Source organism: Toxorhynchites rutilus, chromosome 3 (genome assembly GCF_029784135.1).
Source record: "Toxorhynchites rutilus septentrionalis strain SRP chromosome 3, ASM2978413v1, whole genome shotgun sequence".
Classification (NCBI taxonomy): Eukaryota; Metazoa; Arthropoda; class Insecta; order Diptera; family Culicidae; genus Toxorhynchites; species Toxorhynchites rutilus.
The window spans coordinates 160,019,793-160,046,096 of NC_073746.1; the positions used below are offsets into that span (position 1 = coordinate 160,019,793).

Sequence of the window (26,304 nt, forward strand, 5' to 3'; positions counted from 1 at the left end):
CGAAATGCCGGTGGGTTTTGTTTTTATTCCCCGACTAATCTTGAATCAAAGCTGATAAAAAGTTTCGCACGCTACGAAACACTCCAATATTGTGTTTTGTCGATCTTAGAAGAGGGCGGATTGGTTTTGTGGTTCGGATGAGCCAATTCTAAAATTTCAATTAAATTCACCCAGGTGGAAGAACGTTTTTATCCGCGCGATTCCGATCCGTGGAAAGCGCAGCACCACGGTTTGATTGCTACAAGTTTTTTTTTGTGGTTGCAGTAGTCAAATGCGTGTAGCCAGCACATCGGGGAATTCAGTCCAAGTTTGTCCGGCGGAAGAGAAGTACGAGTTTCCGACGGACGGAACCCGCAAGCAAACGTTCGATGCCAAAACAATTTATATTCAAATTAAGCCCCGAGTCGGGCTTCCAGAAGGCGCCGTACGCCGAGAATGGTTTCCAATTAACCAACCGGAGAGATAATTAACCGAAATTACGTCACATGAATTTTTAATGCTCCTTTTTCCGGATGATGGAGTACGTAACTCAATCCGGTTTTTGGGCTATCTTTTCGGTAGCGATAAAATATTATTGTAAGACGCTGCGGAGGGAGCAGAATGTTATGCCAATTCGTTTGTGTTGCGTATTGATAAGCAGCATAATTGTTTAATTTCCCAGTGGAGTTCGGTACATCTGTTTTGCGCATTTTCTGCTGATAATTTCAACGGCGGTACGGTCGCCAATCGCAATCTCAATTATCATAGTGCTAGAGCGAAGGCTAACAGGCTAATATAGTAAATTGGCAAAACACAAGTACATAACAATGAAAGCGGGCGCTATCGTGATCCCGGCTAAGGTCCCGTTGCTTTTATTATTAACATGGCTTTTATTGTCCTGATTCCATTACTTCAACAACTATGTAATAATCGCTAGAACGTAACATATTGGCCGGTTTCGTTTGACACACTATCACCACCTTCGTGCCGCGGCAAGAGGTCACGCAAGCCTTGAATAAACAAGATGAGTAATCAGAATGATGATGTCTGTGTGTGAAGGAGAAGCCACCACCAGCGGGTGAGAAAGACCGCCTCATTGAGCCCGCCGATCGATAAGCTCGTTTCACTTTTCACCGAATGCAACGGGTTAACATTGTAATTGCTAAAGTTTGGACCAGCGTTTCCCGTCAGTCTGAAAACCTCTTTCGGTAATGCTTCGCAACATCGTCAGATGAGCGCACGTCAACCGGGCTCGGATGGATTTAGAAAAAAAATCCATTAGCCATCATGGTACGCCAGATTGTAGGTGGACGACACTACTTCTGGACAGAGATGGCAGATATATGGAAATATTTCTGGTTTTGTTTGATTTTTACGAGGATACGGATCCGTGGGAAAAATCTACGGAATTCAGTTTTCAGAGTACGTTGTTTTGCTCCCTTTAGAATCAAGTATAATTTGATTTGAAGTGAGTGAAGGAACACAGATCATGGTGGAATACACCGTAATCGCTAGCAATGTATCTTGTCACATTGATATTGAAACTGTTCTCTTTTTTTGCATGGTCATTATGTTCCTGAACTCATTTGAATATTATTACGATCCTGAAGACGTTGTGTTATTCGTTGTTGATTTGAAGGCTAATTGGATATGTACTTGAGCACGATTCGAAAAATTGTAGATAATCGCAACATACCCCTTGTCCAATATATTTTCGTACAAATTCAAGCTTCGATTATTTTACATAAGTTATTCAGATTTTACTGGTTATTGCTTTGAACGAGAGATAACAGGCCTTATTATAGAAATCGAGTCAATAAGAATTTTGCTCGTTAGCTCTCTTATACTATTATAGATACCGAGCAAGTCGATAGCATCCGCGTGAAAGAGTGAAAGCTATCGGTGCAACTGTCATACTTTTTCGAATTAATTGCTTTGCATATCATCAGAGAGTTATTTTGTTTTGGTTTGCATTTCTGATATTTTCCTTCGGGAAACGGTTCAGAAACAAAATGCTCAAACACTTCACTCTATTCCTAACATCGGAAGAAAAAAGAATCACGAAGATTCATTATTTTCCTCACTTTGTCCTGATGGAACACAACGTCTCTTCTGTTGGCCAATTCTGGACGTTTCCGGTGAATCGCTAGCTTCAAACGATCCATTTTTTGGCAGTAGAGACCTTAATCATAGGTATAAGCAAATTACAGTCTGTACGACTAGTCGAAGACGGTGTAAATAAATAAATGTAGTGTATTGCACTAAAAAAAAATTTAAAAAAAACATTTAAAAAAAACATTTAAAAAAAGTTACAAAAAAAAAAGAAAAAAAATGAAAAAAAAAATTAAATTACTGTTGCAGTATCGGAACCATGAACTCCATTCACAATTTCAGCGACCTGGCTAGCATTTTGGCCTCTATAAAAGAAAAAGTGTAATATGTACCGAATTTTGCCTCTGTGTTTGAATGTTTTAACGATGTATAAAATTCATCGAATGTGATCGATGAAAAAGAGAGAATGAAACAATTTGAACGAATTCACTTGATATATGATGTTTGTTGATTCAATGTACACTGGAGTTGCTTTTTACGCGGGGGATATGTTCAGCGTAAACGAAAACCGCGTAAAAGAAAACCCAGTAAATTCTAAAATCGCATAAAAAACGCGTGAATTCCAAAATCCGCGTGAAAACAAACCGGGTAGTTTTCCAAATCCGTGTAACAATCTAACAAACAGCGAATTATAAGTTTGAAACGCAACCCATATTCTAGCAGTTGATTTACTGACTTTTTTTGCATGCTACAACCATGATATCTGTATCTCCTTTTATTTCTCAGCTAGTAATCAGTGATAAAATACAAACTTATTTGCTGAAAAGTCACATCATTTACAATATTGAATTTTCGCGGTTGATACGTGCCGCGTAAAAAAACCGCGTAGATTTCTAAATCCGCGTAGAGACAAACCGCGTAAATTCCGAAATCCGCGTAAAAATAAACCGCGTAAATCCCAAAAACTGCGTAAAAAAGCCGCGTGTATTTCAATGGGCTATGAACCATGCTTTTGGTAACAGTATCGAACAGTCATTCACATTTCGGAATCCGATTCGATTGAAAGCGATTTTTGAATTCTTAAATCCGTTCGACTCAAATTCAATCGTTCATGTAACTGTGGAAACCTCGTCTTGTCGCAAAAAAACGTCAAAATGATCCAGTCGTATTCGTAGAGCAATTTACTCTTTATATAACTGGCAGATCCGAAAGCAATTGTGAATTGAGGAATCTGAATGAAAATTATCACTCGATGTTGTTTAAATACATAGAAGACTGCCCTGATCCTAACCTAACATTTTTTTTCTATAAGTTTCTTTGCATTTGGTGCAAGGAAATTTAGGTGCAACTTTATCCATAACTAGCTGACCCGGCAAACTTCGCCTCGCTCAAAATTTGTTTTTCGTTATCAATACCTTCAAACGTCACGTTTTCACGTTTTCTTACTAAGCGCAAGTTCATGAGTCCAATCGCAGAACTGTTCATTGATTGATCTTTTAATCGACCCCATTGAATTTACCTTTTACTATAAAATTCCTAGTACTTCAACCAAAACTCATCATTATAATATCAGATTTTCAGGCACAATTCTCGTTCAAGATTTCTCAACCACTTACAAATAACATGTTTCTCCGTTACATGGAATAAATGTTCTATACAGAAAATATGATAGAATAAAGACAGACCCCTCTCCTCTTCTCCCCTTAGAAAGGGACGAGGAGTGTCTATTCACCATAGAAACGTTTCGTGCCCCCTAAAATCTTCACATGCCAAATTTGGCTCCATTTGCTTGATTAGTTTTCGAGTTATGCAGAAATTTGTTTTTTTGTGTATGGCAGCCCCCTTCTAAGAGAAGGGGGAGGAGTAACTAACCACCATAGAAACATTTATTGCACCTTAAAACCTCCATATGCCTATTTGCGTTTCATTTTCTTGATTAATTCTCGAGTAATGCAGAAATTTGTGTTTCATTTGTATGGCAGTACCACACCCCCCACCCCCTTTAGAGAGGGTGGGGGGTGGTGGTAGGGTGGAGTGTCTAACCACCACAGAAACATTTTTTGCACCCTAAAACCTCAATATGCCTAAGTTGGTTTCATTTGCTTGATTAAAACTCGAGTAATGTAGAAATTTGTGTTTCATTTGTATGGCAGCCCCCCCTTAGAGAAGAGGGAGGAGTATCTAACCACTGTAAAAACATTTATTGCAATCTAAAACCTTCACATGCCAAATTTGGTTTTGTTTGCTTGATTAATTCTCGACTAATGCAGAAACTTGTGTTTCATTTGTATAGCAGCCCCCTCTGAGAAAGGGGGAGCAATATCTAACCACCATAAAAACATTTATTGCGCCTTAAAACCTTCATATGCCTAATTTGGTTTCATTTGCTTGATTAATTCTCGAGTAATGCAGGAATTTGTGTTTTATTTGTATGGCAGCCCCCCTTAGAGAGAGGGATGTCTAACTACCATAGAAACATTTATTGCACCCTAAAACCTCCATATGCCTAATTTGGTTTCATTTGCTTGATTAATTCTCGAGTAATGCAGAAATTTGTGTTTCATTTGTATGGCAGCCTCCCCTAGAGAGGGGGGAGGGGTCTCAAACTATCATGAAAACCTTCCCCGGCCCCAAAAACCACTACATGCCAATTTTCATGTGTAGTTCCGAGTCCATAAGAATCAAACAGACAGACAGAAATCCATTTTTATATATATAGATATGTAGTCATCATCAGATACAATTTTCGTTCAAGATTTTTCTCCACTTGCAGAGAATGTGTTAAATTTTTACATAGAACGCATATTTAATATGTAGAGCTAATTTTCGTTTGAAATTTTTGTTCTAAAAGTGTTTTTTTCACCCGAATAAATATCTATTACTTCAGATAAATGGAACACTGACCTCAATGTTGCCAATGTCGAATTGCGTGGCAATGCTGCCTCATTTTCACAACTCGATTGGACTTGAACCGAACGGATTGTAGAAGGCAAAATTGGAATTCGTTCGGGTAATTTAGACTTGATCGGTTTCCAGAATGCGGGTGAGCAGTTGATCAGTTGACAGATTTGGAATTTCTGAGGAAACTACACTATCGATCTGTCGTTTAAGAACGTAAATAAATTTGTTCTGTTTGAAAAACAAACGACGGTTGAATTATTTGGATATTTTCATACAAAAAAAAACTAAAATCGCGTTTAAAAATAGGGGATGGAGGTTCTAATTGGGGTCAAATGTATGGTTTTTATCCAAACTTAAGAAACAATTTTTTTTCTGCATAGGGCCACCCTTATCGGTATTTAATATATGGTAAACGGTATCCAGGCAGTATCGCATATCGCCTCCCTTTCAGAGGAGGGAGGTATGTCAAATCATCAAAGGTACATATTTTGTAACCAAAAATCCTCACATGCCAAGTTTGACTCCATTTGTTTGATTAGTTCTCGAGTTATACAGAAATTTGAGTTTCATTTGTATGGCAGCCACCCCCTTAGAGGGGGTGAGGAGTGTCGAACCATCATAGAACCATCATTTACTGTCCTCTAAAACCTCCACATGCCAAATTTGATTCCATTTGCTTAATTAGTTCTCGAGTAATGCAAGGGGGGAGGAGTGTCGAGTCACAATAGAAATATTTCTTGTCCCATAAAACCTCCACCTCCATTTGCTTGATTAGTACTCGAGTTATGAGGGGAGGAGTGTCGAGTCATCATAGAAATATTTCTTGCCTTCTAAAATTTCCACATGTCATATTTGGTTCCATTTGCTTGATAAGTTCTCGAGTTGTGCAGAATTTTTTGCTTCTTTTGTATGAAGGCCGTGTATTCCATGGAATTATGAGATTAGAAATAGAAAACTTACTTGGAAAACGTTAGTTGTGGTTCTAGAAACCTCAAATCAAAAATCAGGGTACAATGTCTAATTAGGTAATTCTTATCTAGATTTGTCTTGCCTATATTCCAGCGGTATAATTGAACGCAATTTTTTCCGGTTAACCTGGTCCAAGATGACAGGGTAGCTACGATGAGGTATGCAGGCAGGGATTAAACTGTGGGTTATAATATACAGTTCTACCTGTATTAGCCTGACTTAAAAATACATCTGTCATTGCTAGCTGGGTATACTTTCCCCATGTAGTTGGGTAGATTTAAGGGTAATCAAAAAGCGGAAAAAACTGGAAATGCATCAGTCGACGTGGAACGTTGCAGACGTAGAAAGAAGAAAAAAATTATCGATAGAAACTCCTGAGTTTTGAACTTTCCGTGCAATATTTCCTATACTTTGCTACAATCATGTCTCAGAACTACATCAACAATCTCCCGGTGGAAGCGTTGTCTATAATCTTCGATAAGCTAGAACATGATGCTCAAATTGCTGCCATGGGTACTTGTACACTGTGGTACGATATTTTGAGCCATAATCGGTACATTCGGCAGCGCCGGTTCAACATCTCTGTGGCCAACCTTTGCGTCAGGGATAGTGATAATGACGTTGGAATGTGGCATTTTGACAGGATGAAACGTTACCGCGCGTTCAACATTTCGGACGCGTTGCTTCCTCCCGGCCGGAAAACCTATTTCTTGGAAGCATTGCAAAAGTTTCTATCACATGAGGAGGTCATGCATAACGTTGAAGATTTGAGCTGCAAAATGAAATATTTTTCGCTGGATGATGTGTTTGGAAGCATACAATGTTGGAGCTTGCCGAAGCTGAGACAAATTACTTACAACGCTTCAGTATGGATCAACAGTAAGGAAGCTTCACACAACCTTGTGAAGGCACCGAATTTGACAAAACTTCGGTTGGAAGATACGAGTCTGACGAGAAACCCTATCCTGCAGAAATTTAGTCCTCAGATCGAGGAACTCGAAGTGAAGTTCCAGTACAAAGAAGTATTGTTCAGTGTAATTGGTATCGGAATGTTCACAAATGTACACAGCCTGACGCTCAGTGCTGCGAGTGGGTTCCTATTCAACACACCATTCGGAACTAACGATTTCCGTGACAGATATCTTCAAATTTTCACTCAGTTGAAATATTTGAAAATATTTGACAGCGATAACTTGTTTTATGTGTCCTACAAGAATATTTTCCGAGCCGCTAAAAATTTGGAGACATTGATAGTCCACGGGATGGACATGAGTGAGTACTCCTTCAACGCAATAGGTGACCTCAAAAAGCTAAAGGAAGTATGCTTGCTCGTTGATATACAAAGATACTGGTCGGTTGATAAGTTATCCCTGCCGCTGCTCGAGAGGATGTCAACATACGTTGATTCATTTGTGCCGCTTGAAAGTGCCCCGAAATTGAAACGGTTGTGCATTGAGAATCACAGCCTTTTGAAAACCAGATTTATGGTTGCCGAGGATGGAAGAGTCGAAAGATATCTGCGTACAGTCAGCGAACAATTGGAGGAACTGCATCTCAAAGGTGTGAAGTTGGGAAAGTCATTAATCAATCAAATTTGCACATTAAAGAAGTTGACATCGTTGATACTGACCGAGGTCAATGTGGTGAGTTATATTATATATTGCATAAATATATTTATTTTCTAATTCTTTTTTATTCATTTTTATAAACAGAAAGAGACGAGTGTCCACAGAATTCTATCCGAATTGCCGCAGCTGGAATACTGCCGCTTTAGGCGCTGCAATATGGTGAGGAAAGTTTCGTTTAAGGACGTGTTCAGTCATGGCTGCGAGAAGATCGACGATGACTTCGAGAGCGATAAGAATATGGACATGTTCAAAACGTTGGAGCTTAGGTACCCAAATTGCCACATTTCAACAGTCCATAACAACGTTTCGTACCACTTCAGCAGGAAACTGCCAAATGATTACGCGGATAGACTTCTTGATACGACGGTCCTGTTACGCGTTTTTAATCCTGTGTAAAATGTTTCTCGCGGCAGTATAAGCTCGTACTCGTATAATCTCGGTGAATTGTAAGGTTAAACTAGTTTTTTAAGGTTTTTTTTCCCCATATGTTTATTTTAATAGGCTCATTGAGCAATTCAGCTGCAACAGAGCCGAATTTATTCGTGTACATTTTTTTCTTGAGATAATTTTTGTTGTATATTACACAGCAGCTATTTTTAGGCGTAAGAGTATTCCTATTCTATCGATACACATGCCGCCTTTTTTTCGGCGTGAAAATATTCCTTTTGTTCGAATTTTCACAGTTGGACACAGCGGGACTGTTGGTATGAGATCCATTGTTGAGTTATTAATAGGTCTAATCACCGATTCGGAGACCGTAATGTGAGCGGTAAGAGACTGGGATTACCGTCATATAATGATAAATAAAAAAGATCGTTCTGTATGAAACCATTTTATGTTTTTTTTTAAAGTTCCTCCCTAGTGCACCTTTTACTCTTTACTCTTACTATTTGGTGTCTCAGCACAGGTTAGCACCGGTATTTTGTGTCACTCACTAGTAACATGTTATGTCATAAGTTGGTTTTCAACATGACAACTGCCGAAGTGCCGTTTCTAACATGAAAATAGAAGTCCCCTGACTGGTTCGCTTACTCTCACTTAGGCACTACAGAGTTCGGAGTAACTGAGGGAGAAGTATCTTATTCACGGAACTTTTTCGTAACATATAAAACAAAGCAATCTTTTTTGTTACAAACACATTGCTTGTGCTACCCAATAAATCACTTTCAAATCGCTCTAAGGGTTCGTGCCATCTCTTCTACTTTGACTTGTAGATGATGTGCACAAATGGAGCAGCATTCGGGGTTCTTGACGATGCTAACTGAGGACACAACGTGATTTGTCGAAAACGAATTTCGAAAATGCGGAATTTCGGTCAAATAATGTTAGGTATTTTTTCACTTTCCACTCAAAAATATAATCGAGACGTGGTGTTGAAATTTGAACCAATCACACCATTGCTTTAATTATCAAGATACAGAGATGAGTTGATGGAGACAAACAAATAAATAAAAGAAACTTTAACCGTTTAATCATTGTGATTATACATACTAATAACACAGATCATGTATTAATAGTTGGAAATATTATTCGAAATTGGAGTTTTCCGTAATGTAGGTAATGTAGAAGGAACGAAAAGCACGTACAGCTGTTGAACGATACAGCAGCGCAATAACGATCTGCAGAGTCCATCTGTATTGAACGCCATTCGTCGAGTAAGAAGAAACTCCGTGAATATTCAGTAACAACGCGCCACATTCCAATCAAACTGAGAGGATGATTACAGCATCCTGATTCGGCGTTGTTTGGGTCCAATTGCAATTCGCTAAAGTTTCATTGGAATACCCAAGGATTGTGTTGTGCAGGTGCAAAGTCAAATTACCATTGACTCAACAACGAGAAACGTTGCGCATATTGCTTTACCGCCGCTTATTATAATCACAACAATCCTTGACGAATGTCCAATGGTTGCTTTCAAATGATATCATTCGGTGCGAATATTATTGAAGTGTTAATTCAATGCCCTCACAAATATATTCACTTGACCCAACCTCTGATTGGCTCAAACCATTTACTTTCAATATGAATAAAAGGTGTTGCATTCGATTCAATTCGAATAGAAATTCATTCACTAATTGAACTTTGAAGTTTTGGCTTGAAATTGCGTCTTTGTTTTAAACCTGTATTGGATTCCACCAGATTTGGCCCTGTGTGAATATTCCCTTTTCTTGCAAATTACGACAAAATAAAAAGAAGATTTTCTCACGACATTAAGGCCACTCTAACGACATCAACCGAAACATTCCAAACGATGTAAATTTGTTATTACTTCATACTGCTTCGAACGACCAAATCAATAAATATTAATTTGATCAAAAGTTAATCTTCATTACCAGTTAATTACTAAGTTAAGATCCGTACATATTCGTTGATTTGAGAAAGCTTATAGATATACACGCAAAAATCCGGCACCTCTGCCACAGATTCTTCCGATGTGTTGTTAGCTAAGTGCTAAAACTCTACATTTTCACGCTGTGTGTCCTGTCGACTGATGCTGGGTAGAATTAATTGAAAACTTCGATCACACTTTTTCGGTATCGAGGGTGGAATGTTTACGATACTGGAAATTGTTCGCTGTCGATGTTTAGAAAAACCGAAAAAGTTGCCGATGGAGAAAAGTGGCTTGGGAAATGTTGATAGAAGTTGTAATTAAACGAGATTGTTTGTTTAACCTCGAGAATAAATGCAGCCTTTGTAGAGAAATTGTAATCAACTGAAGAATTTTCCAATGATAGATTCGAGAGCATTGGTTGCTCCTCATTGACGTAGTATCGGACTTGAATAGTAACAAATTGGTTCACCTTAAGAGTAACTCGACTATCGTTGCTCCAAAGGGATTTATTTTGTAGCATTGCGTGCGTAGAGAGGAAAATTTGCTTTGCATGACGAGCGAAAACAAAAGCAACACATACACTAATCGTTAGCTTCGCATAGTGTTTGCCTATTCCGTGCACAACACGGAAATAACGAAGCTAATAAGGGTCAGAATCGCTTATTAACCCCAAAAGACTATCCCAAATAATGTTCACGCGTCGTTTGCGTTGGTCATTAATGCATTATTCAACATGGTGATAGTTCTAGGATTAAACATATCGGAATATGCAACAATAGATTTGAATCCAAGAAACAATTAGCAAATCTTGAATTGAAAACTCATGGATATATTTTCTTATATATTTTTACTTAGGTACATATATAATACAAAAAACAGTCGCACGGGGCCAAATCCGGAGAATACGGTGGATGGGGCCGTGGCGACGGCAAAATTTCCATTTTCCCATTTTTTTCCATTTTTTCTAAATCCGCGGACACCCCCGCTTCCACACACGGTCAAAACAAAACTATGAGTCCGATTCGGCTGAAATTTTGACAGTACCCGTTTACGAGAATGTACTACACGATAAGTAATCTCTTATGCGATACTAACACCATCGGGTGACGAGGCTAAGTACTTATCGGACCGCCCTCGTTTAACAAAAAAAGAAGATGAATATTTTGAAGATAAAAAAAAGTTTTTTTTTCAACTCGAGATTACTGTGGCTTTTTTATCAGCTTCGAACTATGGTGGCTGACACTAGTATTGAACCAAAAATGAGAAATATCTGATTAAAAACCAGTGAACGGATTTTATGCCAACTCGTTTTAGGAGTTGGCAGCACCATCTCAGATAGCAGTGAAACGTTGTGGGTGTAAACACATGGGTCTTTTAAGCAACATGGCATACTTGAAATATTCAAGAAAGAATCAGACTACTTTTGAAAAGGCTCGAAAACTATGATACCTACAAAATTTTGGTCAGGAGATAAAATGTAGGAAATTGTTTAAATTTTTATAAAAAATACGAAAAATAAATACAAAATAAATTGGCTGAATTTTTTTTTCAATTGAAACCGATTTTTCACAAAAGCGTATTTTTTTTAAATTCTCAGAAAAATTATGTGAACAGCCCTTACAGTTTCCAACAAGTCGATCATACATCGGAAAATGGACACTTTTATAGGGAGAAAGTTTTTCTAACAACTTTTTCATGTTTTCTTTGAAAAAATTACAATTAATCCTAATTTAATTAAATGGTTTCATTTTGCTTGCCCTGTAATTTGTATGTTTGTAACATGTTTGTCTGTAGCGATTTACCACATTGATAGAAATTTGATTTTGATTTGTCTGTAGTCAGTATAAAAATGCGTATTTCATGATTTTAAAAATCCAAAATGGTGGCCGCTACAAAATGGCGGATTACATATTTTCTCAAACCTCTATCAATATGAGTTTTACCAAAAACCAATCAATATGGGTATCAAATGAACGAAATTGACTAGTAGGACACAGTTATTTATGAAACATGCAAATCCAAAATGGTCGTCATCACAAAATGGCTTTAACATGCAAATCCAAAATGGTCGCCGTCACAAAAAAACGGATTACATATTTTCTCAAAACCCAATCAATATGGGTATCGAATGAAAGGGATTGACTAGTAGAACACAGTTGTTTTCGAAAAATGCAAATCTAAGATGACCGCTGTAACAAATTCCCCAATTACTTTTTTAAACGGTTTTATTCAAGTTGACCTGTTTGTATGTCTGTAGGGTTGTCCCACATTAATAAAAATCTGACCCCGTTCCTTTTGACTCATTGATCTGAAATTTGGAACACACGGTTATCTCTGCTGTCATTATAATACTGTGTATTCTATTATCTTGGAGAATCCAATTTGGCCTCCGCTATAAAATGGCTAATTTCATATTAGTTTTAAAAAAACCTTAATTGGGATATGTGTATCAAATGAATGAACTTGACTTGTAGAACAAACTACGTTGAACATAAATTCAGAAGGGTCGCCGGCACAAAATGGTATTTTTCGTAATCTCATCATTATTGGTATGCAATGAAATGATTTGACAAATAGAATACAATACATCATGAAAACATTCCGAAAAAATAGGCAAAAATCAAACATTTTAAAAATTTTTGGAATGTTTTTATTGTAGAGAAATATACTAATAACACAGATAATGGACTAAAAACTAGAAAATCAAAAAAAGTAAAATTAAGTAAAACGGTTTCATTGTGATAAAAAATAATAATAATACAGATAATGTACTAAAAGCTAGTAAATAATTGGGCAAGTAGCAGTTAGTAGTTAATACACCCCTTCCTTTAATCTAGGGCATTGATGAGACTAAAATAAAATCGTGGGGCATGCTGGATGTCCGTTATCCATAGTTCATAGTTTCATCATATGCCACACGATTTTATTTTAGATGTTGTAAAATTTCATCATATTAGGCACGATAGAAAAAATAATGAAAAAAAGTGATTTTTCGTAGAAAACCAACTTAAAAGTTTTGGTGTCGCAGTTTGCCACGTTTATGACTACATGCAAAATTGTTGTTTTAGTGAGAAAAGTCATAGCAATGGTTTTTTGCTTTTTTTTAGTATTGAAATTTGATCTAGGATTTAATTGAATCAAAACCATAATAATCCGTTGATGAAAGTTGTCGTATCACATAATCTGCAGAGGATAAAATATAAATTTGGACTAAACATCACAAAATTTATCATTAAAGTGTTATAAAACAGAAAATGAAATTAATGAGTTAAAGCCCTTGGAGATAATGATGAAAGGCAGTGAAGATATTGTTTTATTCTCATTATTCCTCACAATGACTGATGAAAAATGCGTCAATCCCTAATAAATACAAGTTCTGTGCAACGCTGCTATGCTTGTAGAGTTACAATATCGAAGTTTCACGTGGTTGGATACGTTTGCTTTGAATGCATAATTCATATTTCATATCGGCTAGGATCCTGGATTCTGTCGAGAAAATCAGTTTTAGAGTCGATGCCATGACTCTAAAAAGAATTCATGTAACAAAAAATCGGATTTGAGTCCATTAATGCCAATCAAAGATGTTTTTTCTACATTTAAATAGAAAAGGTCCAAAACTAGAATGGGTCTTATCATTGACAAACCAAAGTCTGGAGGTACTGGCAACAGCAATGATAATAATATACCCCGTAGGTTTTTTGAGAATCCCGAAACAAGTTTCGAAATAACTGTCGTGGATTTAGGATTGATTAAACGACCTTGGAATATTCTTATATAAATTTTATGCTACGAGCAGATAGATCCAGACATAATAAAAGGATTATTGAAACCGCAATATTACATATAGAAAGAATGACCGGAGAGGCTCAAGAAAAGAGTAATGAAAAAATTGAATATGCCCATGAATATTTCACTCCTAAAAATAGTCGAGAAAATACTAATCATAATATAGTCAATCATCTTCTTACCTCCACATATCCAGAGGAAAGTAATTGTAGAAAACTTCCAGATGAAGTGATGCTTCAACTGAAGAAAATAATTGTTGATTCAGGAAAAGATGACGATGAATCTGATGACAGTTATGAAGAAGTAGAAGAAGGAGAAGAAGAAGAAGAGGAAGAATAAGGAGAAGAAGGAAAAGAAGAAGAATATAATTATTGTTTTTTTAGAAAGAAGAAGAAGAAAAATAATAATAATACGAAGAACATGAACAAAAAAGAAGAAGAAAAAAAGGAGAAGAAGAAGATGATGATTGTTTTTTGAGAAAGAAGAAGAAGCTTGCTTGTGATCAAAGATCACACAACTATATAAAATGCATCTTAAAAAATACTACGGGGGAAGGGTGCCATAGAATCCCGAAGAAAATGGATTACGTGCTTTATGGATGGCCCAAATAAATGGATGTCAGATTCGTGGTCAGCATCCCGAAATTATATAAAAAACATGTTGTTTTTTGCATTTGAGGACACTTTTTTCGCTTGGTCAGCCTTTGTATGGAGTCGCTCCACTGTGCAACGGCCATTCGAGGTGGCATGAAATTCGTAAATAACAAACGCTATAAAAAATAATTCACCCGTGCACACGTGGCCGAGTGATTAGCGCATCACATTATCATGCCGAGTGTTCGCGTTCGATTCCCGTTCTGGCCGGGGGATTTTTTCGTCAAAGAAATTTCCTTCGACTTGCACTGTGGTCACGCGTATTCTAGAGCTTGCCCCTCGGAATACATTCAAGGCGTGTTATTTGGCTTAAGAAATCTCAGCTAAAGTATCAATAAATGACTCTAGTTAATGCATACGTTGAGACGGCAAAAGTTCCACAGGGAACGTTGATGCAATTCAAGAAGAAGATAAAAAAATAATTTCACTATCAGCAGAAGAAATAGAAATTATTCCAAAATAATTCAATGCAATCATTCGCAGAATATATCGACGATGTGGATAACACATCAGATTCAACTATTAGGAAAGTGAACTTCTCTTAAAACTCACGTTCATAGCGACAACAACGGCTTTCGTTCCTTCAATGTCGCCGGCCCTCAAAGGACATTTTCGCTGCTTGTTCTGAATCCGAAGATATATCGGAAACCTTCTATCACTGGCAGAAATTCCTGCAAATCCTTTAAACTTAAACCTTCCTTCATGGTCGTGGTCTGAGATCTAAGCCCGGAGATGTGATCTCCGATGAAGCGCAACCGTCCGCAGCCGTCGTCCGTGGGGGTGGGCTGTGGAGGTTAATTTATGGTCCGCTCCACTTTATACAGCAACATAAAGTGTGGAGCGTCGCCGTCTAATATGGAAGAGTACATGCCCTCAATAAATCTTTCGCCGGCTCTAAATCAAGATGATCTGGCCGGGAGAGGTCGGGCGCAGAGCGCAGCTGTTTGGGTACTTTCTTCCCGAGGGTGGTCACCTCCTCTGCATTGACTGCGAACATCGTTTTTCAAATCGGAGTCAATGCATTGAGTGCAGAGGTTGCACAATCCTTTTGGGGGAAAACGAAAATAATTCATTCTCTGCCAAAACCACAGCTTAGCGGTTAGAAAAATTCTTCACTTTATTTGAGGAAATATTCTGTTGCTAATTAGGAGTTTCCAGGCGACGTTTCGTTATGCAACCCTTAGCGACCTGTGCGACCATGCAAACTAGCAATTAGAGATAGTGGCTTTCGTCGATTACTTCCACTGGCAGTATTCTTGCTTTTTCCTAAGCTCACATTGCACCACAAAAAATAACTCATTTTATGACTGCGGAAAGTGACCTGCTGTTGAGTAGAAGTGATGGCCCATTAGCCAAATAACGGGAGGAAAAACTTTTCCTGACACGCTGGAAGTAGTTGATAAGTTGCTGTTGCTGTTGCGTAAAGTTGTAATGGCAAGCGTGAGGAGGGTGTAAAAGCTTTTCAGTTCCAATGCTCAAAACTTGAGTCGTATTCCATCCCGATGGCTGGATCGTCAGGAAGAATTCATAAAGTCATAATTCGAACACTTTGCCTCCGGATAGACAACTCGACTCATAAATAATGCCTTTGTCTGGAGAATTAAGTAAACGATTTTCCCATTCGAGTTAGTCTTTTTTTTGTTATTGCATGACTGGTGGTGGCCGGAGAAAGTTCAGCCCAGGAGAGCGTTCGAAATAGACAGCTCGATATGTGGGCTGAATTGCCCACCTAACGAGCTTCTATAAAAATAGCAATTTCAGTTTATGTTTCTATTTATAGCTGATACAACTTTTTCCCATCCCGACGCCATCGCTTCTTCGGTGCACAGAAATCCCGCAAGATGGGATAACTCGGCCACAATACAAGTCAAACAAGGTTTTTGCTGGCAGTAGTTCACACAGGACGTGTATTTAAATACGTATCACATCTCCAGGCTATCATTACTGGTAATGAGTGCAGAAAAAATGACACCTATCATGCCACCTCCGCCCGATCTCGATGAGCCTCATTCTTCTTCTCCCGACAGGAAAGAACAAATCCCATAATCATGGAGCGATTCCTTTTTTTGTAGTAACAGCAGCAGCAGCAGCAGCAGTCTGTCGTTAAAACGGTCCATCCGCTGTCCGGGGTGTCCAGGCTGTATATCTGAGATCAACCCCGGGCTGGGCCGTCACTAGTAGTAGTTGGCAAGGACCCGCACCGAGGAGCAAAGCCACTAACGATCCCCACATCATCCCGTATTGGAATCTGAGGGGAAATAAAATCAAATGGCCTTACGAGCCCCACGCGAACGTTGGAGGCCGCCGGAGGGATGCTGGGTACCGAGAAGAAACGGTCCATTGGGGGCGAATCGGGCCGGAAAGAGCGAAGGCAGGCAGTGGAAGAAATGGTTTTGGTTTGTGTAGCGAGTAATTGTCGGCTTCGGAAAACGATAGTCGTCGTTTCGTCCCTTGAGGGGGAGTTGGAGTTGGAGAGCGCTGTTGTAGAATGGAAAAAAATAAATTGCAGATATATCTGCATGCGGTCTTCTGTTGGGTGCCGTTCTTATTGGCCGACTTTCAGGGTTGAAGCGTGGAGGCACAAGTTATTGCAGGTATAATGTTACTTAATTATGATGGCTATGAAAGTGGATGATCTTGTTTAGATATATATGTTATCCATGATAGCCGCATGATAATCGTACCCCCTGAAATAATGTATGCGAGAAACGGAAATAAATGTCGGAAAGTGAATTTTAAAAAAGCACCTTAACGTCGCACTTGTGATTGGATGTACTTTTTAATCCTTCAAATATGATCGTAATTTCGGGAACTCGCTCGATTGGCCAGGAACTGGGTATAGACCATAAAACCATTTGGAACCATTTGCAGAAGATTGGATTCCAAAAAAAGCTTGATGTATGGGTGCCACACGAGTTGACGCAAAAAATCTTTGAGACTGAATTAACGCCTGTGATGCACTGCTGAAACGGAACGAACTCGACCCGTTTTTGAAGAAGATGGTGAATGGTGATGAAAAGTGGATCACGTACGACAACCTAAAGCGAAAAAAGTCGTGGTCGAAGCGCGGTGAGCCGACCCAAACCATCGCCAAGCCCGGATTGACGGCCAGGAAGGTTTCGCTATGTATTTGGTGGGATTGGAAGGGAATCATCCACTATGAGCTGCTCAACTATGGCCAGACCCTCAACTCGGTTCTCTACTGTGAGCAGTTTGACCGTTTGAAGCAGGCGATTGACCAGAAGCGGCCAGAAATGATCAATAGGAATGGTGTTGTTTTCCACCAGGACTACGCTCGGCCTCACACATCTTTGATGACAATGAAGTTGCCTTCTAAATGGCAACAAGTTTGCGATCAAAACGGCGAATATTTGACTTGAATTTTAATAAAGCGTCAAATTTCGATCAGAAATACGACATTTCTTTTTCCCCAACCCTATATCATATCATATTCATATCAGCAAGGAAACTAAGCAATGGATTGAGGACCAAAAACTTAGTTTTGTGGACTGGACGGCTCGCTCTCCAGACTTGAATCCTGTTGAAAATCTTAGGGGAATCCTTGTACGCAGAATCTACACTGAGGGAAAATGGTACAACACGATTGAAGAGCCCAAGGTCGTAATTTCCTTCTTCTGTAGGAGTATTGTACCACTGCGACCATTAGTTTGATCTATTGTAGTGCACTCCAGTTTGCTATGTAGGCAGTATCAGTTCGTTCCGTCACTCAGGGAATAAGTGATAGTCGCACCAGGACTTTGCATGTCCCCCCATGAAGGTATGACTTACATTATGAAGTTCCTTACCTGTTTTGGTTCAGCAGACCAAATCTCGTTAGGCATAAGAATGCCCTTTCCAAGAATTCGCAGTCTTCGCTGAATTAGTGTACTGCATTGACACAGTAAATGTTACGAAGTCTCAGGTTCGAAATTGCAGAAACGACAGTTATCATCTGCCAGTTTTCCGATTTTTTAAGGTACCTGCTTGGACAGTGTCCGGTCAATAGACCGGTTAATGTACTCAAGTCAGCCTTTTCAAGCTGAATAGGTTGCGTGTTATTCTGTTACAAGGTGTAATGAATAATTTGGATTGTCATGGTGTTGATAGAGCCCTCCAGTTGGTTTCAATCATTGATATTTCCCTGGTTTTGAGCTCCGATTTCATGCATGATGTAGATAATCCACAAAATGGCTCAGGCCCGACGAATTTAGTTGAAGTTCCTAATCTTGCTAAGAGATCGGCTTTTTCATTACCTTCTATACCGCAGTGACCAGGCACCCAGTATAGGTTAACTTCGTTAGTAGCAGCTAGTTGTTTTAAGGATAGAATACATTCCCAAACTAGCTTTGACTGACATGTGTATGCTTTTACTGCATTAAGATATTGGCAGATATTGGCATACCTGTATTTTCTAGTCAAAAAAATATTTGTACATGTTAGAATAACTTGTATTTCTGCTTGAAAAACTGTAGGCCACTGTCCCATTGGAATTGACATGTCGATTCCTGGTCCAGTAATACCAGCTCCCGTAGATTTACCGATTTTAGATCCATCGGTATAAAACACGAGTGATCCTGGACGAGTTTTGGGGCCACCTTCTTCCCATTCGTTGCGATTGAATTCAATCACTTTGAAGGGAACACTGAAGTTAGTCTTTGTTTCCATCCAGTCTTCATTCATGCTTACTATAGTGTTCAGTGGAAAATCTTTCAGGATTTGTAAATGCCCTGTGAGAACTCCTTCTAGAAAATGTTTTATACGTTTCAGCCTAAGAGCACATTTTTCCGCTTCAAGTTGCGCATATTGGTGCAAGGGTAGAAGGTATAAAAGAGCATCTAGGGCTTTGGAAGGTGCGCTAGGCATTGATCCAGTTATTGATAAGCATGCCAGACGTTGTAGTTTATCGAGCTTTTTCTGAACTGATATTTGTGTAGTTTTAGGCCACCACACTAGCGAAGCATATGTTAGCCTGGGTCTTACAATTGCAGAGTAAATCCAGTGAATCATCCTCGGTTTTAGTCCCCACTTTTTCCCGAATATACTACTACAACTCCAGAGAGCAGTCTGGGCTTTAGATATTGCATACTCCAGTTGGTCGTTCCAATTTAGTTTTTGGTCAAGCATGACACCTAAATATTTGGTTCGTTTTGAAAGCTCCAATTGTACACCTCCCAATCTAAGAGGTAGAATCTTATACTTTCTTTTTCTGGTAAATGGAATTATGACTGTTTTTGAAGGATTAACACTCAGTCCATCCAAGTTGCACCATTTGAGTGTGTAGTTAAGGGCTGTTTGCATTCTATTGGAGATAGTAAAGGGCGAACACGAAATTATTGCGACACATTCAACAGGGCATAACTTTTTTACTATTGGGTAAAAATCAACCAAATTTTGCACACTTTCTCATTGCTGTCAAACTCGAAGTCGTGTTTTTCGATTCAACGAAAATGGAGGTAAACCAACGCGAGTCGAGAGAACAAATTATTTCCAAACACCTGGAATTTCCTGACCTTTCGCACCGACAGTTGGGAAAACATTCATTCCGTCACCATTCAACCGTCTCCAGAGTGTTGAAGCGGTTCCAGGAGCGATTGACGTTGGACCACGGCAATGGAGCTGGAAGAAAACCGGGACCGGAGAACAAAAAGACGGAGGGAAAGGTGAAGCGGATGATTAAAGCAAATCCCAACGTCTCAAGCCGTGATTTGACTAAAAAGATCGGCATGTCGCAGAGCTTCGTCCAGAATGCAAAGAAGAGAGCTGGACTACATACATACAAGGTACAGAACTTCCCAAACCGCGATGAGCGGCAACAATCGACGGCTAAAACTCGGGCACGGAAGCTCTACGAGAAGATGCTGACAAAATATGGCTGCTGTGTGATGGACGACGAAACGTATATAAAAGCCGATTTTAAGCAAATTCCGGGGTTGGAGTTTTTCTCCGGCAAGAGCAGTTTGGATGTGGACGACAACTTTAAGAAGAAGAAAATGTCGAAGTTCGCCTCCAAATATCTCGTTTGGCAGGCCATCTGCTCTTGCGGACTGAGGAGTGAGCCTTTCGTGACAAAGGGCACAGTAAATGGCGAGATCTACAAATCTGAGTGCCTCGAGAAGCGCCTTTTGCCGTTCTTGCAGCAGCATGACGAAGCTCCGCTATTTTGGCCGGATTTGTCATCATGCCACTATTCTAAAAGTGTCCTGGAGTGGTATGAGGCCAATTCTGTCCATTTTGTTCCAAAGGACATGAACCCGCCAAACTGTCCAGAGCTGCGCCCGGTGGAGCAGTACTGGGCAATAATCAAGCGGGAACATCGGAATAGCAAGAAGACAGTCATAGACGAGAAGGACAAGAAAATGGAAAAAAAAACTGAGAAACTGGTACCGGATGACACTACAAAGACTTTGATGGAGGGCATCAAGCGAAAATGCGTTCAATTTTACACTCAAGGCTCCATCGATTAACTTTTCTTTTGATTTTTGAAGTAAATATATGTATAAAACTACCCTAAAATTTTGGTTTGATTCTAAACATTATAAGAAAATTGGCATGACATTTTCGGTGTCGCAATAATTTCGTGTTCGCCCCTTATACTCACATTTACCCCTCACTAAGATGATTATGTCATCAGCAAAACCAATGACTTCGTATCCTAAATTAGCTAGGTTATTAAGAAGATCGTCGACAACTAGGGACCACAACAGAGGAGACAGAACTCCTCCTTGAGGGCAACCTCTAGTTGGTTTCGTTGGTAGAGTAGATCCTCCTAATTTAGCTGTTATTAGTCGGTTGGTTAGCATGGCATGTATCCAGTTGGAGAGTCGCATTTTCGGAAACATGGAAAAATTATCGAAAACATCGTTCAGCAGCATTTGGTAAATAGTATTTCAACACGAATTTTTCAGGTTTTTAATCGAAATGGCAAGGTTGCCAATTATGGACATGTAAATCAGTCGATCGTTTTGAATTTTTCATTGATAATACTTATGAATTTTGGAATGGTCTTATAGAAACTGGACAATTGAAATTATCATATTTAAGCATAATAAATAAACAAACAACTCTTTTGGAAGAAATCGACGTTAAATATACTTAAATATACAACCTTCATACGTCAAAAGGATTTGGTTTCTGTATCTCAGTATTACACTCATCCAAAATACTGAGATGTAGTATTTGTTTCTGTTTTTGACAGATCACGCGTGATTCGTGCAATGTGTGTGTGTTATCGCTTCCACCAAAATCAATGTTTAGTATTATATGATTGATTATTCTAGATTTTTGATTGTAATAATAATTTTTAAACTGGGGTCTCCGTAGCCACATTGGTTGCGCGTTCGCTTAGTAAGCGATCGATCGTGAGTGCAAAGCTCAGGGCCCTCATTGACTATCTTTGTGTTGTTACGGAATAACTACGTCCACGCAACAATCATCAGCGATGTGGAGATCGATCCACGGTCGAAATAAGATCGATTCATCCATACAACCACTCTGCTCTGCAAGAAACATCGGGTTGCTGTTCTATAAATAACTCAACAATGATCAATCAACTGTCTCCGCTGTCCGGTCTAACTAGATAATGGAAGAACAGAAAACAAACTCTTACGCCTAAATGGCTACTGTGTAAATGTGTACTATATGCAATGGTATAGAAGGGAATACTCTAACGCCGAAAAATGGCAAATGTGTAATGTGCTAATTATATTTATGATAAACATGTGACATGTACACGATTAAAATCCGGCTCTGTTTACAGCTAAAATTCCAATGAGCCTAAAATAAACAAAAGGGATAAAAAAAAATTAAATTATTCTTCGGTGCAGAAATTGCTCTTCTTTCGCTATAAATTTAATTTTTTGAAACCTGCCGTATAATATTTAGCAAGGGAACCACAGTATTTGATTAGTATAAATGTTCTGAACTACAAGTAACTGGATTCTCAGCTGAATTTTCAGAACATTTTTAGAATTCAGTCTTTCGATTCTAGAAGGAATAAACTTCAACCATGCGCTCAATCGTTTCACTTGCACAGTCAACAAGAAATTGGTTCCGATAAACGGAAAAGCAATTGAAATAACGGCGCACTTCTTTTCGGCCGCTGACGACTTGCACGCTGCCTCCGGGTGGTAATTCCAATCTGTGTACATCTTTCAGCACCAATAGCGATAATCGTTTACCAACTCCGAGCCCAGTTTCTCATCCCAGAGAGGGGATCGATATTCATAGCGACAAAACATCTCCCAAACTTAGCAACTTAATTAAAATGTGACAAAAAGTGCCGAGGTTCTCGAGGAACCATACGAAGATACTCATCTTTATGCTAGGTTCCATATTGATTTATATCCTTCCGTGATGTGGCAGATATTTTCGTTTGTCCTCCACGAACATCGTAAAACATCGTAAACTTTCACCCGCACAAAATGCTGGTAGATACAAGATAGATACGCTTTCTGCGTCCGCAGGGTGGATCCTTCCCTTGGGATTCGCTCGGCCCCGTACCGAAATGGTCATCGGTCACATTATCATCACCATCATCATGGTCCACACATTGTCAAAGGTGCAATCTATTCTTCGGGGCCGAAAGGCGGACGCCGGAAAAGTTGTGGCCCCCCAAAATTCATCGTTTTTGTACAAATCGGTGATTTTCGCATCTATTCCTGGTACCGAAAGTTGGTGGCGTCTTTTTCTGGTGCCATTCGCGTCGCCAGTTTTATTTACCGACCATTCTTCCGATGGACTACAAATGAGCTTTGTTACCAGCCACACACACACACTTGACCGTACCGTGCGCGTCCCTTCCGGCCTCTCCTCGGTGTTGTCCTTCGAAAGCTTTTGTGTCTGTTTGAACGGCGACAGCAGACCTTTGCCAAAACATTATGTCAACTTTATTTGAGTTGTTTTTGCCTTTATGTTCGTGCCGCACTTCCGCCGCCATCACTACCCCCCCCCCCCCACAGCTGATAACGAAGCTGTGTTGTATGCGGAACAGATTGGACACTTCGAGTGTGGGAGGATAGTTTTGAAATACGGATGAATGAATTATTCATACAGTTGGCGGATTTCGAAATCTCCGACGGGGGACTAGCAGCAGGTGCCACTGAAAGTTACAGACGGTTCCCCCCAGAGAGATTAGCAGTTGATTTTCAACAATACGAGTTAGGAGAAGGCATTAAATGCGAACATTGTGGAAATATAATACGATAATGCGCATTGGATAAACTGCCGGTTGATTTGTTAGAATATATTTTTGGAAGTCTTTCGGCAAGATGCTGCGAAAACAATATAAAGACTGTACCCATTAAACACCTGTGTGCTTTCGTAAGCAAAACTTTGATTTATTGCTTTCTATATTTACTGTAAATCATTTTGTGAGTTCTAACAGAGAGTGGACAATTATTGGTCACATTTCAAAAGTCCACATGAGATAATGTGAGATAATACTACTGAGTAGAATTGAGATCTCATCCGACCATCTTTTATTTTGAAGTAATTTTCTCACGTTTTCGGGGGTTTTATTGCGGGGGAAATACTATTTTGACAACTTTTTGATGTACTATTTTCATAAAAGTATGGACGAATTGCATGCCAGCTTGTCTTGGGAGTTGGCAGCACTATCTCAGATTGCAGTGAAACGTTGTGGGTGTAAAGACATTGGTCATTCCTTATAAAATTCCTGAATTCCTGAATTATAACCTATTATATTTAATTCATACTGAAACGCCATCTCTGTGGCGTTTTGATTGCTTATATTATGAGATGAGATTGCTTATATTATGAACAATTACTGAAACAATGCTATCTGTCAAAATTCATCTTACTTAACCGTGAGCGAACGTAAACTTTCATTGACCAGTATTTGAGTGGAAACAATGATAGGTGTTTTACTATACTATACATCGTGACGTGACTTTTAATACAAATTGGTTATCGGTTAACGGTTTTTCTGTGAATGAAAATAGTATGTCTGTACTAATATACTAATATTTCATAAGTTGGCTTTAAAATTTTGCTTAATGTTTACAAACAATGGGTCGTGGCGAATGTTACAGTCCCGATGAAAGACGGCTGATTAAAATACTGCGGTATGAAGGTAAAACTTCTAAAGAAATAGCTCACAGAATATGGTTACAAATGCCCTGAAATACCTGAAAGATCAGAAACACGAGGACGGAAAAGTAAAACTGGTTAAGTAGAAAAGTCCGGAGCCGCTAGTTGATTGTAAATACCGTGTTCGTGCTGCGAAAAAAAAAACTGGTATTCGCTCAACATCATCTGGAGAATCCCAAACAACATGGAGCCAGCTTTTTCAGAAATCTGCTATGAAGTGACGAAACAAAAGTAAATTTATTCGGTGCAGATAGCCGGAACTGTTTTAGATGTCCCAGAAATAGCGAGTTCTCTCCACAATACAGACCATCAGGTATGACGGGGGTTGCATTATGGTATGCGGATGCTTCTATGGCATGGCGTTGGACTTCTTTTTTGGATAAACTCTATTATGACACAAAATGTATACCTTGGCATTTTTAAGAATTGAAATGAATGAAGTAATGCTAACTTATGCAGGGGAAGACATGCCATTAAAATGGAGATTCCAACATGATAACGATCCTAAACACACCTCGAAAAGGTGAAACAATGGTTCGTTGAAAAAGAAATTGACGTTTCGGACTCGCAGTCTCCGGACCTCTACCCAATAAAAAATCTTTGGAACGAGGTCAAGAGAAATATCTCGAATATAAAACACAAAAACCGGGACGAGTACATATCTATTATTCAGTTGAAACAATGAATTTGTTTTCCTTTTAATTAATGACCTATTTTACCACCTATTTTATTTCCCACCGAAAAATGAGAATATTGCGGAATACTTTAGTATCTTTCTTTACTAATTTAATAATTTTGTAACTAATTGAAATGTGAAACTATAAAGTAAGCCGGCATACTTGAAACTTTCCAAAAAGAATTAGACTACTTCTTGAAAAGGGCCAAGTTCCTTTATTTTCTACAAAAATTTCTAACCCGAAAACTATAATACCTAAAAAATGTTGGTGGAAATTGTTTCAATGTTCATAGAAGATACTACACTTGTTTTTTTCTTTAAATTACACTGAGAAAAAAATTATTTTAAAGATTGGAATTCATTTTTATGTTTATGATATTTTTTTGTTCAAAATTCTCAGCAAAAACATTTTTATGTTTACTTTGAGAAAATAACATGTTGCATGGGCTTTTCATAATATGTTTTTCAGAAATTAAAAAGCATGTTTTTTGAAAAAAAAATAATTTTTATTATCAAAATATTTTTTAAATTTTTTTTTTAAATTTCTTTTGTATTTTTTAATCAAAACTCAAAATAGTTTCCTACATTTCATTTTTTAACCAAAGTTTTGTATGTTTTATTGTTTTTGAGTGGAAAATTTTGAGTTTCTTTTCATTATTTTTTCGAAATATCTTAACTCAAAAACTATAAGACCTACAAAACTTTGGCTAGAGAATGAAACGCTGAAAATCATTCAAGTTTTCATAATTTCCAACACTTCATTTTATTAACAACATTCTGTATGTCTTGTAGTTTTTGAGTTGTTTAAAAAAAATTACTGAAAAATTTAAAAAAAAACTCACACGAAAATTGTAAGACCTACAAAATTTTGGTCAAAGAATGAAAAGTAGGAAACTACTTTTAGTTTTCATTAAAAAAAACAAACAAAATTGAAAAAAAATCTGTTGAAAAAAAATTAGTTTGAAAATGATTAAAAAAAATTATATGAATAGCCCATACAATTACCAACAACTCATCCATACATCGGAAGATGGAAAAATTACTATTAATGTTTTATTCGTAACATTTTTATATGTAAACTAGCTGGCCCGGCAAGCGTTATTCTGCCAATTGACCGTTCTCGTGATATAACCAATTTAGTATAATAAAAATCATTTTCGCTAAATTTTAGAAAATACGTAATGCTGCTGGATATTACGACTATTTTCATTATAAAAATTG

General features: G+C 38.4%; 1 protein-coding gene across 9 annotated transcripts in view; it reads right to left on the reverse strand.

Annotated features, from left to right (window-relative positions):
• Positions 1–26,304, reverse strand: part of LOC129777669 (tyrosine-protein phosphatase Lar) — a 403,848-nt gene that overhangs the window by 131,607 nt on the left and 245,937 nt on the right. The window lies entirely within an intron of this gene.